This window comes from Tenrec ecaudatus, chromosome 2 (genome assembly GCF_050624435.1).
Source record: "Tenrec ecaudatus isolate mTenEca1 chromosome 2, mTenEca1.hap1, whole genome shotgun sequence".
In the NCBI taxonomy this organism is placed as follows: Eukaryota; Metazoa; Chordata; class Mammalia; order Afrosoricida; family Tenrecidae; genus Tenrec; species Tenrec ecaudatus.
The window spans coordinates 117,542,272-117,560,254 of NC_134531.1; the positions used below are offsets into that span (position 1 = coordinate 117,542,272).

The window sequence follows — 17,983 nt, forward strand, 5'->3', positions numbered from 1 at the left end:
TGGTTTCTGGTGTCCTCAGAATCTGACCTCTTCCAACCACTCTTCTTCTCACAGCCTCTTACTATTGGACACATTGAAATTCTTCCTGTGTCAGACTCTTGCTTCTCAGAAGGTCTTCAGCCCCCTCATACATTTGTTGATCTGGTTAATGCCTACTCAACAACACTGCCTTTAGACCCCCATTTAAATGTCCCTCATACTTGCCTGGACCCTGAAAAGTAGCAGGTCCCTCTTTTATTTTTTTCTACTATAGTTCTCTTTCTTTCTTTTTTTAAGAAAACATTTTATTAGGGACTCATGCAACTCTTATCACAATCCATACACATACATACATCAATTGTATAAAGCACATCCATACATTCTTTGCCCTAATCGTTTTCAAAGCATTTGCTCTCCACTTAAGCCCTTTGCATCAGGTCCTCTTTTTTGTCCCCCTCCCTCCCGCTCCCCCCTCCCTCGTGAGCCCTTGATAATTTATAGATTGTTATTTTGTCATATCTTGCCCTATCCAGAGTCTCCCTTCCCCCCTTCTCTGCCGTCCATCTCCCAGGGAGGAGGTCACACGTGGATCCTTGTAATCAGTTCCCCCTTTCCAACTCACTCACCCTCCACTCTCCCAGCATCGCCCCTCACACCCTTGGTCCTGAAGGTATCGTCCACCCTGGATTCCCTGTGCCTCCAGCTCCCATATGCACCAGTGTACAACCTCTGCCCTATCCAGTCCTGCAAGGTAGAATTCGGATCATGGTAGTTGTGGGGAGGAAGCATCCAGGATCTGGGGGAAAGCTGTGTTCTTTATCGGTACTACATCGCACCCTGACTGACCCATCTCCTCTCCTAAACCCCTCTATGAGGGGATCTCCATTGGCCGACACTTGGGCCTTGGGTCTCCACTCTGCACGTCCCCCTTCATTCACTATGGTATATATATATATATATATATATATATATATATATATATATATATATATATATATACACACACACACATATACACATACATACACACACACATATATATATATTCTTTTTTTTTTTTGCATGATGCCTTATACCTGGTCCCTTTGGCACCTCATGATCGCACCGGCTAGTGTGCTTCTTCCATGTGGGCTTTATTGCTTCTGAGCTAGATGGCCGCTTGTTCACCTTCAAGCCTTTAAGACCCCAGACACTATCTCTTTCGATAGTTGGGCTCTATCAGCTTTCTTCACCACATTTACTTGTTCACCCACTTTGGCTTCAGCAGTTGTATCGGGAGAGTGAGGATCATAGAGTGCAAATTTAATACAAGAAAGTATTGTATATGTTCCCATAGCACTTGTACTCTCCTTTCTCTATAACCACTATGGGAGTTACATAATTTCATGCCAACTTGATAAATAAGTATAGGTATGGAGTCTAGCCTGTCAATCAGGTTCCAGCTAATGATGCCTACTTGTGGACATGGCCTTGTCATGAGGATTCTGGAAACTTCCTCTTTCTCTGCTTCACTTCCCTATTGACAAGCCATGTGGAGCCACGCTGAGATCTGCAAGAGCCCTAGAGATGCTTCCACAGCCAATGGATCCCCAAGACTTTGCACCCACTGGCCTGTGATCTTCCTGTATTTTGCATGTGCTTCATGAGTCTGAAGAGAGATTTATGGACTTATGGATTAGTATTGGACTTATGGACTTGATCTGGACTGGGTTGAGAGGATTTCTTTCTTTTTTTTACATGATTTCTTAATATACAATTGCTCTTTGATATAAAATTCTCTTTAAAAAAAATAAAATTCTTTATTACACATATATGCGTCAAAGATTTTGTTTCTCTAGTCACTCTGGCGTAATACATTACGGTACCAGGATTGGGGAACTAGAGAAACAAGTCATGAAGATGGAGAGTGGATGCTTGTCTGCCTCATGGCAGTCTTTCTTCTCTGGCTAGCTGGAGGTCAGATAAGGCCATGCAGTTGATTGGGTGTTTTCTGGAAAAACATGGGAAGTTAAAGTTTTGATTCTATTCCTTGATAATTCCTGTTTGAAATGGCAAAAGTGAATGTGATAAATGTAAATTTTGACCTGGCGAGGGGAGCAGGGGAGCAAAATGGTGCCTTGAAGTTCGCGGACATGCTGCTTAGTCAAAATGGCTGACAGAAGGCCCCCCAGCTGGCCTCATGCATATGAATGGAATAGTTTAGCAAAGATAAGGATTGAATTTGGCTGTTTTAAGTATTAAGTTTTGGAACTGGCTGTACTAGGTTTATACTGATTTCTTATGCTTATTGCTATTGATATAATTGTGGTAGAAACTATTATTAGAAAGTAGGAAAATAGAGAGTTTTTAAGCCCACTTCCTTCAGCCATTAAAATGGGAGCTTTAAATGGGTGTGGGACAAGCCTTCAAAGAAGGTTCTGAAAAGATAAGCCACACCCGTAATTTGAGTGCTCAGGGTATTTGCATTTGAAGAAGAGATTTGCCTGTTGGGCTGTTGACTGAATGAAGAACTACAAAGGAATAGTTGGCCAGATTTACTTACTCTCTGTTGAACTGTAAGCGCCATGGGCCTGTGTCCTTTCTTTTCTGTAATTCAGTGCCAAGCAGTCAAGGCTAGAACAAAGGACATATGCAATAACTCTTTGTCAACTTTCTGTTGCTATTCTGTGTCTTGGAGAGGGAGAGAGAAATTAGAGGAAGAAAAAACAATTACAACAGATTTGATATGCCATTGAGAGAATCTACTAGCTCAACATCATTAAGCATTTGCATAAGCAAAGAATTTAAGCATGGATGCTTCCGAAGAGGAGAACAGGAGCCATTTCTAGAAGGTCTCCTAACGCCCCAACGCTGAGTTCTGTTGCCTCCAGGCTGCCACTGTCCATGCCACAGTTTCACCACACACTTTTTACAACACGCCCCGGCAACTAGCAACTGGCCAATTAGATGATAAGAGCACCAACTTGCGAGACAATTTAGTTCAAAGCATATTGAGTACCAAGTACATGCCAGGGCTTGTATTGGGTTCCCAAACAGACAGCTTCCTTTTGACCGCCTTCATGACCTCACAGTGGGTGTGGGCAAAGGTGACATACCAGGTGATTCAATTTAACGAGGAAGCCATGCGCGAGTATGCTGCGTGCGACCAAGACTTACTAATACTAATTGTGTCCCTGGACAAATAGATCATCTCTCAGAGCCCCGCATTTCCTCAACTATCAAATGGGGCCAATAATTCCTACTCAAAGGGTTGCTTTGCGAAGTAAATGAAGTAGCATTTATAAAACATATGACACAGTGCTTTAACACACAAAAGACACAATAAATAGTATCCATTACATTATTTAGTAAGGCCAGCATTCAGAGTGTTTGCTCTCTGTGCTGGCTAAATTTGATACTTCCACCATAAACTTAAGTTTCCACATAACTCTAGTAGCTAGAATAGAACCCACTATCATATTTACATTTGTTCATAGGAGAGAGTGAATATGAAATGATGACTATATTCACACAAATCTATGGTTGCTCCTTGAATAATGCTACAGAGAGCACTGTTCTGACTGTCTGTACAGGAGGCCAGCAGCTGGCACTTCCTCCCCCACTTGTCATATCTGCAGTCCCTCGTCCATTTTCTCCTCTGCAGTCAACAGCATCTCAGGCCTGCTGCTCTGACCACGCTACCTTCTCTTCTTCCTCTCCGGAGAGATCTCAATGGTTCCTTCTGAAGCAAAATTGAACTCATAATTCTGTTCTATACTTCAAGTACTAGGGAGTCCTAATGTTTGTGACTTTTTTTTGATAAAGAACTTGTCTCTATTTCCCCTAGATCAGCTCTTCGATGCCTTCATCCAAGCTTCCCTCTCAGAGCAGCCCCATGCGGAAACAGCTCCAAGGTTTTATGATGTAAGTGTCACTGTCAAAATTGCCCCAGAGAATCTTGTAAATGCTCCATGTTGTGCCTATATATATTAGAGTAGGCTATTCTTGAGAAGCTTCGGTTTAGAGAAAAGTTAATGGACTTGGCTTATAAGATTTGTAGTGATTTTTTCCTCAGGTCTTTCATTTCCTCATATCTTATGATACAGATAATAATTCACCCAGTCACCATTCCCCAGGGATGCTTCTTCTGGAAATCATTATTTTTGAATATGACATCACTACTGGGGAATTGACCGAGGGAGGTATGCAGTAATTGAGAGTTCATCATGCTGTGTATATTGATTAATATCACTGAAGTGAAAAATAACCATTTTGTTAACCTTGCAAACATTTGGGTTACATAATGCTTATCACAAATCATGTTTTCCTGTGTGTCCATAATGATTTTCTCAAGATACTTTGTAGGCCGTATAAAAAAAAGCCAAATCATATCTGTATTTGGTAGAATTCTACAGCAACCTCCAATTATCTCCCTCCCGGGAAATGATCCAAGAGCCCAGAGGGCGCAGTCAAGTCATGGAAAATTACTCCTATGTATTGAAACCAATTGGGTTTCCCTACTAGATCCTCAAACTTCCAATTGGTGATTCCGTTTTTTCCTCAGTCCTCCCTTTGAACTGAAACGTCGGCAGTTCTCCTTTGCTTATGACAAGCAGCACTGTAGGTTAGGCTTTGGGCTGCTAATAGCCCAAGGTTAGAAGTTGAAGCCCACCATTCCCTTCTCAGGAAAAGATGAGACTGTCTGCTACCACAAATATTGACAGAAACCCGATGCAGGATCGTTAGCATTCACTCTGTGACCGTGGGTTTGGTTTGAGGTTTTGATGACTGTCATACCATTGCGCTTTGTGATTAATTTGTCTTTGCAGTTTTTCGGGTCCACAGAAAAAAAAAATTGTGCCCAGAATGAATTACACCCAAGATCATCATCTATTTGATATAAATGATGATGTTTTGGACCATTGTGCTGATACTCTGTGGACAAGTGTTTGGACTGTGAATGAATACTGTAAACGGATGAAACTTTTAAAAATATTGGAAGGAGGTGAACATATTTTGCACTTGGGATAAAGATGCATCACTGGGATCAGACGATATTTGAAAACAATAAAATCACCATTAGGAATTGCTATCTAATAAAGTGATTAGATCACCTGAAATTCAGGTTCACAATCTCAAATTGAAAAACCAATGGGCCATCTGCATTACAGAATTCAGATCTATTACTTAACACCGAGCAGGGTCTGGGGCAGCATCTAAGAATAAACACAGTAGTATTTCAGCAATAGAACACATGAATATTCACCATGAGTGGAGTAAAGACTTACTATAAGTTAGATCCAGTTAAGATTGCTGCCAAATAGGAGGCAGTCAAGAAAGATTTTGCTTCCAAAAATGTTATAAAAAAATTCAGGTTTTTAGTATTTGATTCCGAGGGTTGTGGCGGAGGGATTATTCTTCATTCTTTCCAAGGAGGTAGAGTAAGTATTGGTATAATCTGGTGTTTGCAATAAAAGTGAGACACAGAATAATACTCTCTTTAAGTTAAACTTGAATATATTTGAGGTGCATGTGTGTGTGTAAGGGAGTGAACTCATATGCCTATTTTTGGTTAGCAATTGAACATGAATTCTCTTTCTTATCCAAGCTTTTTTTTTTTAAAATTCAGTAACAGAATTTACTAAAATTATTTTATAACTGTCTCGTTAATTTTTTTCTTATGTAGTTGATTTTCCAACTTGCAATTCAGAATCTAATTATATTTCTATCATTACTCCAGTACCTATGTACTTACAATTTGTTCTCAGTTTTCATTGGACCGTATGGCAATATAATATTTCTAATACTGAAACACATCAATGGAAACTCATCTATGACCTATAGTGTCCTTTACTGCACATTAATTCACACTTATTGCCACAGTCTTTATCTTAAAAAAAGATTTGGAACTGATGATGGAAATATATGTATAAATGTGCTTGATACAATTGATGGATGGATTGTTATAAGAGCTGTAAGAGGCCCCAATAAAATGATTTATTAAAATTTTTTAAAAGAATGAATAACAATTGAAGGCAAGGGGAAGTAAAAAATCAATTGAGCACTGGATTTTTAAAATTAAAAACGAATAATAACTAGGATTTGATTGAATGTGATCTTTAGGGAAGCAGAATGCCGCATCTTTCTCCCACAGAGCAACTGCTAGGTTTGAATGCTTACCTTTTATTTTTTTAATTGTTTTATTAGGGGCTCATACAACTCTTATCACAAGCCATACATACATCCATTGTGTAAAGCACATTGGTACATTCATTGCCCTCATTATTCTCAAAGCATTTGCTCTCCACTTAAGCCCCTGGCACCAGGTCCTCATTTTCCCCCTCCATCCCCACTCCCCCCTCTCTCGTGAACCCTTGATAATTTATAAATTATTATTTTGTCTGAACACTTACCTTTCAGTTAACAGCCAATATGTTGGAATGGCTAATCCACAAGAAAGATATTTCTCTGCTACTATTTGTATCAGGATGAAGGAAATGGCTAGTCTGAGACTACACCCTTCTAAGGAAACATTTTTTTCCCTACTATTGTTGGGGTATATCCAGTCCAATTCCTTAAATTAGCCAAAGATAACTAGAGCACCGCCTCACTGCGAACCCTTTATAGACACAAGCACCTCCTCTTTGCCTTAAAGGCCCTCCATGTTAGCCCACTGCCATTGAGACATTCTGATTCATAACAGCCCGACAGCAGTCCTATGAGATGCAGTGGAACTGTCTCACAAGGTCTCCAAGGCTGTAATCTTTCAGAAAGCAGAAGGACACATTCCCCCCCCCCCAGACAACGCAGAGGTTTGAACACCTACCATTCAGTTACAAGCCCAGCACTTACCCATTGTATCAGAGCTGCTCCATCACCTTGTTCGTCGTAATCCTGAATTTTGAAATGCAGCATGATGCGATGCAGAAGAGCTTATGCATTTCTATTGTTGCACTTAGACTTGAGAAAGAGAGATAAGGACCTTCAGAAATTGGCATACCCTAATAACTAGGCCTTGTGACCATCAAGGTTACTCTGAGGCCAGGATAAAATGAGACAAAATAAGGCCCTTTCTTAATTTTTCCTTGGGAAAAACAAAAACCCAAACCATGTGTGATTCACAAAATACCAACCATCTCTTCTCTCAGCCAAAACTTTGTCTTCATTGTAGTTAAAGAGGGTAATTTAGATACTAAATCATAGAATAACCCCTGATTTCTGAAAAACAACCCATCTTGAACAAACCTTCGTTTCCATAGACCTTCCTCCAAATCACCGGAAACCGCAAACACTATACAACAGGTTCTTTGCCACACACCCTTACTGAGATACTAGTTTTCATGGTGGGATTGGCTGCTAACCCAAGATTGGCAGTTCAGACCCACCCATCAACTTCACAGAAGAACGGTCTGACAAACTGCTTCTGTTGAGATGACAGCCAAGAAAACCCTATGGGTTTTGTTGTTGTCATTGTTGTTGCATAGATTGGTTAGAAGAAACCATGGAAAGCTTGCAACAATAAAATGAAAATCTCTTCCAAAATATAACCAAACTAAGGAAAATATTTTTTTAAATGTTTATTTCTTAAATTTGATTCCAAGTTCTTATGTCTGGGTAGTAAACACAATCCTTAACACATGACGGACAACTGACAGTTGATCACACTCACCCTGAGGGCTGCTAATGCACCACTGGAAGCTGATGCTGCGCTGCGTGAAACAGAGTTCTCAGTCACAATTAAAACAGGGCAGACATATTGGCATCTTCACCTGATCTGTAGGATAATAATTATATGATTATCTTCTTTTTCCCCCCACTTCCTCCACACAGCGCCAACGCCGCAACTTTATTACAATGTCAGAAGGGGCCGGCCGGCCGTCACAGAAGTGTGGCAGGAGTGGGTGGGGCTGGGCCAGTCGGCCCAGGTGACAGGAGCCCCGGGCTGTCCAGGCCCGAGTCTCGCAGCAGTACCTAGGTGCTGAAGAGCTGGCGCTGCCAGGCGCCGGGCTGCAGTCCCACGTGGGGGCACCTTGGAATGGGGTGAGGCCTGGAATGCATCCCGTGGAACGACATCGGGCTGGGGTGCGTCAGGAGTGGTCGGTCCTTTGAGCTTTCTTGATTTCCTCAGAGAGGGCGTCTTTCAGAGTTGAGTAAGCCTTATCCAGGTTGTCGTTAATGATGACGAGGTCGAACAGGCCTGGCTCCTTACTGCTCTCCACGTCGGCTTTGGCGGTGGTCAGCCGCTTAATCAGGCTGTCCTCCGTCTCTGTGTTCCGGGCTCGAAGCCGCTGCTCCAGGACCTCGAGGGACGGAGCCAGTACACAGATGTAGAGGGGACACAGATCTGTCTTCTTGATGTTCCGCACGCCCTGCAGGTCCACGTCCAGCACGCAGATAAGGTTCATGGCCTGTACTGCCTGCACTGCTGCTTTGCTTGTCCCATTCAGGTTCCCTGAGAACTCGGCGTGCTCAATGAAGTCGCCTGCAGCAATGTCTCTCTGCATGGCCTCCCTGGTCACAAAGTAGTAATCTTTGCCATTCTCCTCTCCAGGCCGTGGGTCTCTCGTCGTATGGGACACACTAAAGCCGAAGATACTGCCGTACTCCTGCAGGAGTTTCTTCAACAGGGAGCTCTTCCCGGCCCCCGAGGGGCCGCTCAGCACCACCGGTCTCGGTCCTGACATCCCGTCGCCGCCAGCCCCGCCAGTGGGCGCCACAGCATGTCGATTATCTTCTTATCCATCTATCAAAAGAAACCCAAACCTGAATTGTTGCCATTGACTCAAGTGTGACCTATTGTGAATTTGCAGGACAGAGTAGAGCTGCCCCATTGGGTTTCCAAGGCTGTAGATCTTTATGGGAACAGACTGCCACGTCTTTCTCCCACAGAGTTCCTGGGATTCGAGCTACCAACCATTTGGTGAGCATGCAAGCACTTAGCCACTGCGCCACTAGGGACCCTTTGCCAATCTACAATGGAACGACCCACATCATAGTGGATAGTCTTAACTCGTGCCTGACAGACGGTGCCACCAGGCCTCCTTCTAGCAAAGGTTGATTTATTTGCTGTTGTTTGGTTTCACATGAAGGGTCCAGTCAAACTACAGGCAAACAAGAGATTGTCTAATGACTTCCTTTTATTCTACTTATGTACATTTATTTTACTGTTTCATTTTGAAAACGTTCTCTACATACCAACCACCAACTGTTTCCCAAGCTATCTTCATAAAGTTATACATTTAAGGACCAGGATTCAATGAGTTCCCACAAGAACAGCAGTCGGTAATATTCATTGGCTTTACTTCCTTGTACTTTTGGATTTTGACCCATGTGGATTTATTTTCCATTTAAACAATGAAATAAAACTAAATTTAAAAATTGAATAGGGGCTCATCATCACAGAAAATAGATTTTGTCCTAGTGAGAGAGTACACAGAAGCATGAAAGAAATATCTCAGCAAGAGGCTAATAACCAGGATATATTGTTCTGATAAATTTCCTATTGTTGGCATATCTGAATTATATACTCCCTATGCACTAACCAATCCCAGATTTCACTGCCAGCTGACAAGCGGGCCTTGAGAGATCCTCACCTCCCTCTCTGCTTGCCAATAATGGAGATGCCGCTAATACATGTGTTTAGTTTCCAGGTTTTCAGCAATGTAAAAAGGAGAAATATTGGAGTTGTTGGGGTCAGTGATGACAGATCCAGCCACAGATGGAAGCAGGCAGTGTATATTGAAGCCCACCATAAGACAGTGTTCATCTTTACAGACCAAGTTTTTATTTTTAATACCTCAGACGCTATATCTTTTGATAGTTGGGCACCATTAGCTTTCTTCACCACATTTTCTTATGCACACATTTGTCTTCAGTGATCGTATCAGGAAGGTGGGCACCCACTGATATGATTTTTAGTTCTTTGATGTCTGCTAACTGGTCCCTTCTGCACCTCGTGGTCAGACAGGCTGGTGTTTTGATGTTTCTTCCATGTGGGTTTTGATGCTTCTCAGCTAGATGGCCGCTTGTTTATCTTCAAAGCTTTTAAGACCCCAGATGCTATATCTTTTTATAGCCGGGCACCATCAGCTTTCTTTACTACATTTGCTTATGCACACATTTTTCTTCAGCAATCATGTCGGGAAGGTGTGCATCCTGAAATGCCAATTTAATAGAACAACGTGTTCTTGCATTCAGTAAGTGCTTGAGTGGAGGCTCAATGTCCATCGTAGAAGGGACTAGTTATCAGACATCAAAGAACTAAAACTCATATCACTGGGTGCCTACCTTCCTGATACGATCAATGAAGACAAATACGTGCTTAAGCAAATGTGGTGAAGAAAGCTGATGGTGCCCGGTTATCAAAAGATCTAGCATCTGGGGTCTTAAAGTCTTGAATATAAACAAGTGGCCATCTTGTTCAGAAGCAACAAAGCCCGCATGGAAGAAACACACCAGCCTGTGTGACCACGAGCTGTCTAAGGGATCAGGTATCCGAGGAAATATTTAAGAACTAGAAGAAAAAAATCATATCATTGAAAATGTAGATGAGTGTAGAGTGGAGACTCAAAGCCCAATTGTAGCCAACCGGACACCCCTTACTGAAGGGTTGTGGGGAGGAGATGAACCAGGCAGGGTGCAGGGTAGCAACGAAGAAACATATAACTTTCCTCTGGCTCTTAAATGCTTCCTCCCCACCACTATCATGATCCCAATCCTACCTTACAAATCTGGCTAGACCAGAGGATGTACATTGGTACAGATAGCAACTGGAAACACAGCGAATCCAGGATAGATGACTCCTTCAGGACCAGTGGTGAGAATGGCGATGCCTGGAGGGTGGAGGGATTGTCGGGTAGAAAGGGGGAACTGATTATAAGAATCTACATATAGCCTCCTCCCTGGGGGAGGGACAGCAGAGAAGAGGGCAGGGGGAGACATCGGACAGTGTAACATATGACAAAATAATAATAATTTATGAATGCTGAAGGGTTCATGAGGTAGGGGGCAGTGGGGAGGGAGGGAGAAATTTAGCAGCAGGTATTAAGGGCTCAAGTAGAAGGCAAATGTTTTGAGAATGATGGCAACAAGTGTACACATGTGCTTGACATAATGGATGTATGTATGGATTGTGAGAAGAATTTATGAGCCCTCAATAAAATGATTTTTTTTAAGGTTTTATTTTTATTTGATAAAGTTTGATTTTTTTTACGTTAAAAGACACTAATTATTATTATGTGGGAGGTGTATTATTCCTTGGCTTTAGGCAAACTTAATCGGAGGCATGTAAACCCATATGACCTGGAAGGCAAAGAAAAACCAGGGCCACTATCAAGATCTGCATCTACTTTTCTCAGCAGCTAGCCATAAATACTGGGCAAGGTCAAGATGAATGTGACCTCCTAGAATGCTTTAGCCCGCCTACTGTAAGCACTTCACCTGCATGAGTTCACATACTTTTCAGAACAACTCTAAGGGGCAATCTTTACCAGCACCTCCATTTTAAGATGAGACAACTGAAGCATGCAAAAGTTAACTAATGTGTCTGAAATCAATCAGTAATGGCAGAACTGGCTCCACAGCTACACTCTCAACAAAATATATAGCATTGTCTATCACAGTCATTTTATATACACGAAGGCCTAAACATGAATTTTTTTCTGGAGGTACCGCTCCTGAAATCCACAGATCATATCATATACATGTCGTTGTTGCCTTTAGTCAGAAAAAAGCTCTGCCGAAGAGGGTTTACATAGTACACATTTTTCCTGCCAGGCAACCATCTAGCAACTTGCTCTGAGTTCGTGCACCCAGTGACCTGGGAATGCTCTCTCTGGTCACAGTGAATTTTCTCACAGAAGCAGTTTCACTTGAACCTCATTTTTTGTGATCGCCGATTTAAGAGAACAGCATGGGGCTGTGAAATTTTGTTTTCTGCTCAGGGAAAAAATGCCACAGAAACCATTGTGATGTTAAACACAGCTTGCAAGGACAGCGCTATGGGAACAACTCAAGTGTACGAGTGGTGTTCTCATTTCAAACAAAGTGAAATGTTGACTGATGACAAACCTCATCCTGGGCATGCGTCAACTACCCGAACGGACAAAAATGTCCATAAAAACTGTGCATTTGTGCTTGAAGACTGACAGTGGACCACTGAAGAGATGGGGAATTATCTGGACTATGGAGGAGCTTAGTTCAGTGAATTTTAAAGGAAGCTTTCGACATGAGAAATGTCACTGTGAAGTTTGTGCCTCAGGTTCTAACTCACCTGAAAAAAAAGCTTCAACTGGAAACATGTCACGTTTTGAAAGAACAGCTCTGGAGTGACCAAGGCTTTTTTCCCAAAGGTCATTATGGTGAGGAGACATGGTGCTATTCTTGTGACCCCAAAAGGAAACATCAGCCAAGCCAGTGGAAGCCACCATCGTCACCTCACCCCCCAAAAGCTCATTAAGTGAAATCAAAGATCAAGACGATGCACATTTGTTTTTTGATATGAGGGAGTTAGTGCATTTGGAGTTTGTTCTACCAGGTCAGACTGTTAATCAAGCTTTCAATTTAGAGGTTCTGAAAAGATTGTGTAATAGGATGCGACAAAAAAAGACCTGATTTGTGGCAGATGAGGAACTGGTTTTTGCCACCACAATGCACCTGCTCATGCAGCCATCTCAGCGCCTCAGTTTTGGGCAAAAAACAGCATGTCTCTCTTGCCCCAAATACTCACCTGACCTTGCTCTGTGCTGCCTCTTTCTGTTTCCTTGAATGAAGAGGAACATGAAAGGATAGTGATTTGACAACATAGAAAAGGTGAAGAAAAAAATGAGGGAGGTGCTGTCAGCCATACAAACAAATGAGCTTGAAAAATATTTCCAAGAATGCAATCGCAGAATCGCCCAATGTATTAAGTGTAATTGAGAGCACTTTGAAGGTGATATGGTTGTTTTGTAAAAAAAAAAAAAATTAAATACATAGCTTTGAAAAAAATTTCCATTTTGGGGGGAAGGGGGAGTTGGGGTGGCAGTGCATAGATATCCAGAAGTGCACATATATATCTAGGAGCTTTGTGGCATGACGTTTCCTGAAACAAGCACTCTTCCCGCCTACCCACATTTTCCCTTCCTCCCTCTCTTGTGAGCCAAGAGGACAACAAAGAAAGGAGAACAGAAACCCCAAGCAGCTCTGAAGGATTATGTCAAGCATACTAGAATCCTTGCTGAGATCCAAATGGCACCACCATCCTCTGTCTGTTCCAGACGCTGCAAGAGCATGGGGTTGATAGCATCCACGCTTCCAAAGGGCATGGCGTTTGTAAAAAGTGAAGTGGTGAGTGATGCTTATTCAAAAGGTGAAGTGAAGACAACACAACAACAATTACAAAAAAGAAAGAATTGATAAGAGACCTCAGTTTGTAGAGTTCAGAAATAATTATACAAGTACTTTTGGGGGGAAATACCAGAAATCAGCAACTGCAACACATGGAGTTTTCTAACGAAGAGTAGCAAAGTTAGCTAGATCGAGTCAGATCTCCTGATTCTCACTCATACTGAACAAGGTATCATATTGAGTAAGGAAGACTAAGAGTAGAGCAGGCTCATGGTGTTCTTCTGATCCCGTAGACATTTCTATAGCTTTCTCTTTGACAACCCCTTTTAAGATTCTCCACCATGGGAAAATCAGACTGATTTCACTAAAATCACATCATGGAGCCCAAGACTACAAGGCTTTGGAGACAGACCATAAGATATTCCAGTGACTTCCTTACCTACTAGTTAAGAAAAGTGCTTACGTATCTCGCTTCAGTTTCCTGGGACGAATACCGAATACGACAAGTTCTGTCATACTATAGACTTTGGGAATAGTGGGGAATTCTGTAGGAATTTGCGGGAGACTGATGATAATGTAAGCTAACTGTCTGAGATAATTTGTGCTGTTGTTAGGTGCCATCAAGTTGTTTCCGACCTACAGAAACCCGATGCACAACAGAACGAAACATGCCCAGTTCCACACCGACACAATTGTTCCTGTGCTCGAGCCCATGGTGGCAGCCACGGTGTCAACCCATCTCCTTGGAGGCCTCCCTCCTTTTTGCTGCCCCTCGACTTCACCAAGCATGATCTCCTTCTCCAGGGACTCATCTCTCCTGGAAATATGTCCAAAATATGTAAGACGAAGTCTGGTCATCTGATACAATAGATCTTCTATTAACATTGTGTATGTGTTTCTGTTGACAATCTCCTAGTTTACTTCTGCCTAAATCACTGCATGTGAAAAGAACTTCTACATGACTTACAGGTATGTGCTAGCTTAAAAAAATCATGAAATGTTCAAACATGTAGAAAACTATGGAAAACAAGAGACCATCTCCTTTGTGTGTACTCATTAAAAATATAGTGCTGTCTTGCTTAAGCTTTATATAAATGATATCAGATTGTCCATATAATCTATATTTTCTGTCTCCTCAGCATTGTTTTTAAAGCTTATCTAGTGAGTAATTTCACATTTTCTATAATATTTGATTGTATGAACATCCTATAATACATTTATGCTTTCTCCTTTTGACAACCGGATTGTTTCCTGTTTTCAGTATTACAAAGGAATATTGCAGTACACACCCTCCTCACACCTGCCTTCCTGAGCATCTGCGGGAAAGTATCTATACGGGGTCACACCATGTGTCCGTCTTCAGCACTACTGCCCATCGCCAAATCGCACTCCAAAGTGGCTACTGTGATCGTGCTCTCTTCTCAGTGTTGTTTGTTGTTCGATTTGTTTTAAAGATCGTTCCCTATTGAGGTGCAATTCACACACCATAAAATTCACTCAAAATATCCAACTCTGTGGTTTTGAGTAATAATCACCCTAGTAAAATTCCAGGATACTTTCATGTGATGGTATTTTTATTTATAAATATTCTGACAAAACCGGTTATGTGTCCTGTTCAGTTCAATGTATAGATGGGAATCCCCTAGGAGGGGATTGTTTATGGAGACTTCTTGATTTAAAGCTGTTTGCCTAGGTAGCTGAAAAGATCCTTCCTAATTAGCATATGAAACTGCTTAACGGAAGGCACTGTTATTGGCTAATGAAAGCACTACCATTTATTCACCTTAGAGTAAAATGACTCAGAACAAATTCTTTTTTGACAAGAATGGGAGGAGCATGCTCCCAAATAAAGGAGTTATTTTCCCACGGAACAATTCCTGCTCATACCAGAAGGGGAGTGTGACTGAATAGAGATGCTGGAGTAAACAGTTGTTAGAGCCAGCTCACTGACAAGGAGAAGAAAGAGCATCTGTTTTTGCTCTGCCCGCCTCCCTCCTCCTCCTTAAGTTACTGACTGAGCTGTAGGGCAAATCATTTCCATTCTCTGAGTTCTTAATTGATGATGTTTGAAGTACTATGTTCTCCAATCCAAACAATGTTTAAATGGATAGTCAGAATTACCAAATATGATTTAGAATAAAAATACATATGAGGGTATTGTTTGTATCCAGTCACTAATGTTCAAAATCTAATAACATTTTCTACTTGGAATTCCATAAGGAACATCAGATTCATAGACTACGACATCTACCACTTCAAACTCCTATATTCATTCATTCATTCCTTTAGGTCACTGGCTTCACAAGGTCAGTTTTGAGAGGCTTTGTTTCATTTCATCAGGTACTTGGCATCTCTCTGGCATTTTCTCCTTGCCCCGAGGCCAACCCTGTCAATACAGAGCATACCATCACATCACAGGCCACTCAGCAGAAGTCTCACGGCTGGGCAGTGGGAGGCCGACTGGAAGAGGAAGGTAGGCACAGTGCTGACTTCCCAGGGCACATACGTTAAATCCTCCTCAGCAACCCAGCTGCAGCCATGGTTCCTCATCCGCCCCGGGGCGGGCCTCACCCTAGTCACATGTCAGCAAGCTTTATCTAACATGGGAAACTGCTTTACCCAACAGTTAAGTATGACAGGTGGCACTTGAAGTACTATGTACTCCAATCTGAGATGCCCCCAAATTGGATATTTATAATGAACTTACCTAACATTTTGGCAACTGGGACCCCCAACTCAATTTTCCATATAACGAGCCCATGGAAAGTGGTCTCCTATTTTGCCTTCTTTCTTAAAAGGTCTTCCGTTGATCAGTGAGATGGCTTGGTCAAGTCTTGTCTACTTACGACTATTTGTCAGCTTGTCACACTGTGTGGCTTGTGCATCACTGTGATGCTGGAAGCTCTGTCACTGGCAATTCAAACACCAGCAGGGTCGCACAAGGTGCACACGTTTCAGTGGCACTTCCAGACTAAGACGAGACTGTGAAGAAGAAACAGACTGTCCACTTCCGCACGATTAACACTGGAACCTATTAGTGGCAGTGGTCCCGTTTGAGACACACAGAAAATATTACGAATAGTAGCAGAGCACTGTGAGAAGATGTGCCCCTTAGGTTGGCAGGCACTGAAAATACCGGGGAAAGAAAGCTGCATTCTCACAGCAGACTGGACCAGAATGACACGAATGGAGCAAAGCCTTCAGGGCCTTCATTTGCTGATGACCCAAAGTAGAAGAAACACCTGTAAAGATCTGTTAAAAATCAGAATTTGGAATGTAAAATATGAAGGATGATGCTAGGAAAATTGAAAGTGGTCAAAAATGAAATACAACACATAGAAATCAATATTCTAGGCATGCGTGAACTGAAATGGTCTGGTACTAGTCATTTGGAATCAGACAATCATATGCTTTCCTATACCTAAAATGACAAATTCAAGAGGATGTACATCATAGTCATTGTCACACTGAATATTTCAAGATTTTTCTTGAAGTACAATGCTGTCTGTGATAGGATATTATTGACACACATATAAGGAAATCCAGTTAATACAACATTTTTTCCTCATAATTTTACTGGGGGCTCTTGCAGCTCAGTTAATATAACTATTATTCAAATTTACACACCAACCACTAAAACTAATGATGAAGATATTGAAGAATTCTATCAACTTCTTCAGTTTGCAGTTGATCAAGCACACAATCCAGATACTTTGATAATTATTGGCGATTAGAATGCAGATTGGTATCAAAGAGAAAGGCACAATAATTGGAAAATATGGTCTTAGTGCTAGATCACATGATAGAATTTTGCAATACTTCTTCATTGCAAACATATTTTCAATGACATAAAAGCAAACATACACATGAACTTTGCCAGCTAGATTGCACAGGATTCACATTGATACCATTTATGGGAAGAAACAATGGAGTGGCTCATTATCTTTAATCCAAACAAGGCCAGGGACTGACTGAAACAGACCATCAATTGCTCATATGTAAATCAGGTTTATGTTGAAGAAAATTAAAACAAGTCCACAAGAATAAAAATATTATCTTGAATTTATCCCACTTGAATTTCAAGAACATCTTAAGAACAGATATGACTCACTGGACATTAATGATAGAAGTCCTGACTATCTGTGGGTGACATCAAGCAAATCACACAAGAAGAAAGCAAAAGATCATTAAAAATACAGGAAAGAAAAAAAACACGAAAGTGATTGTCAGAAGAGAACCTGAAACTTGCTCTTGAACATAGAATAGTTGCAGCAAATGGTAGAAATGATGAAGTAAAAAGCTGAACAGAAATTTTCAAAGTGCAGCTTGAGAAGACAAGGAAAAATTTATAATGAAATTTTCAAAGAACTGAAGTTTAAAAACCAAAAAGAACACGTTCCATGTTGCTTAAGCTGAATGAACTAAAGGGGAAAAAAAAGTCCAAGCTTCAAATTGCAATAATGAAAAATGTTACATGCAAAATATTGAATGATGCCAGAAGCCTCAACAGAAGATAGAAGAAATACACAGAGTCACTCTACCAAAAGGGACGGGAACTCATTCAACCATTTTAAGGGGTAGCATGTGGTCACGAATCAATGGTACTGAAGGATGAGGTCCAAGCTGTACGGAAGGCATTCGCCAAAAGCGGCTCTAGGAACAGACGGAATACCAACTGAATATTTCTACAAGATGCCGC

The 17,983-nt window shown here is 41.5% G+C and overlaps 1 pseudogene; it reads right to left on the bottom strand.

The window, feature by feature from the left end:
- Positions 1-7,642: 7,642 nt before the first annotated feature.
- LOC142440942 (guanylate kinase pseudogene) lies at positions 7,643-8,684 on the bottom strand (annotated as a pseudogene).
- Between the last annotated feature and the right edge of the window lie 9,299 nt (positions 8,685-17,983).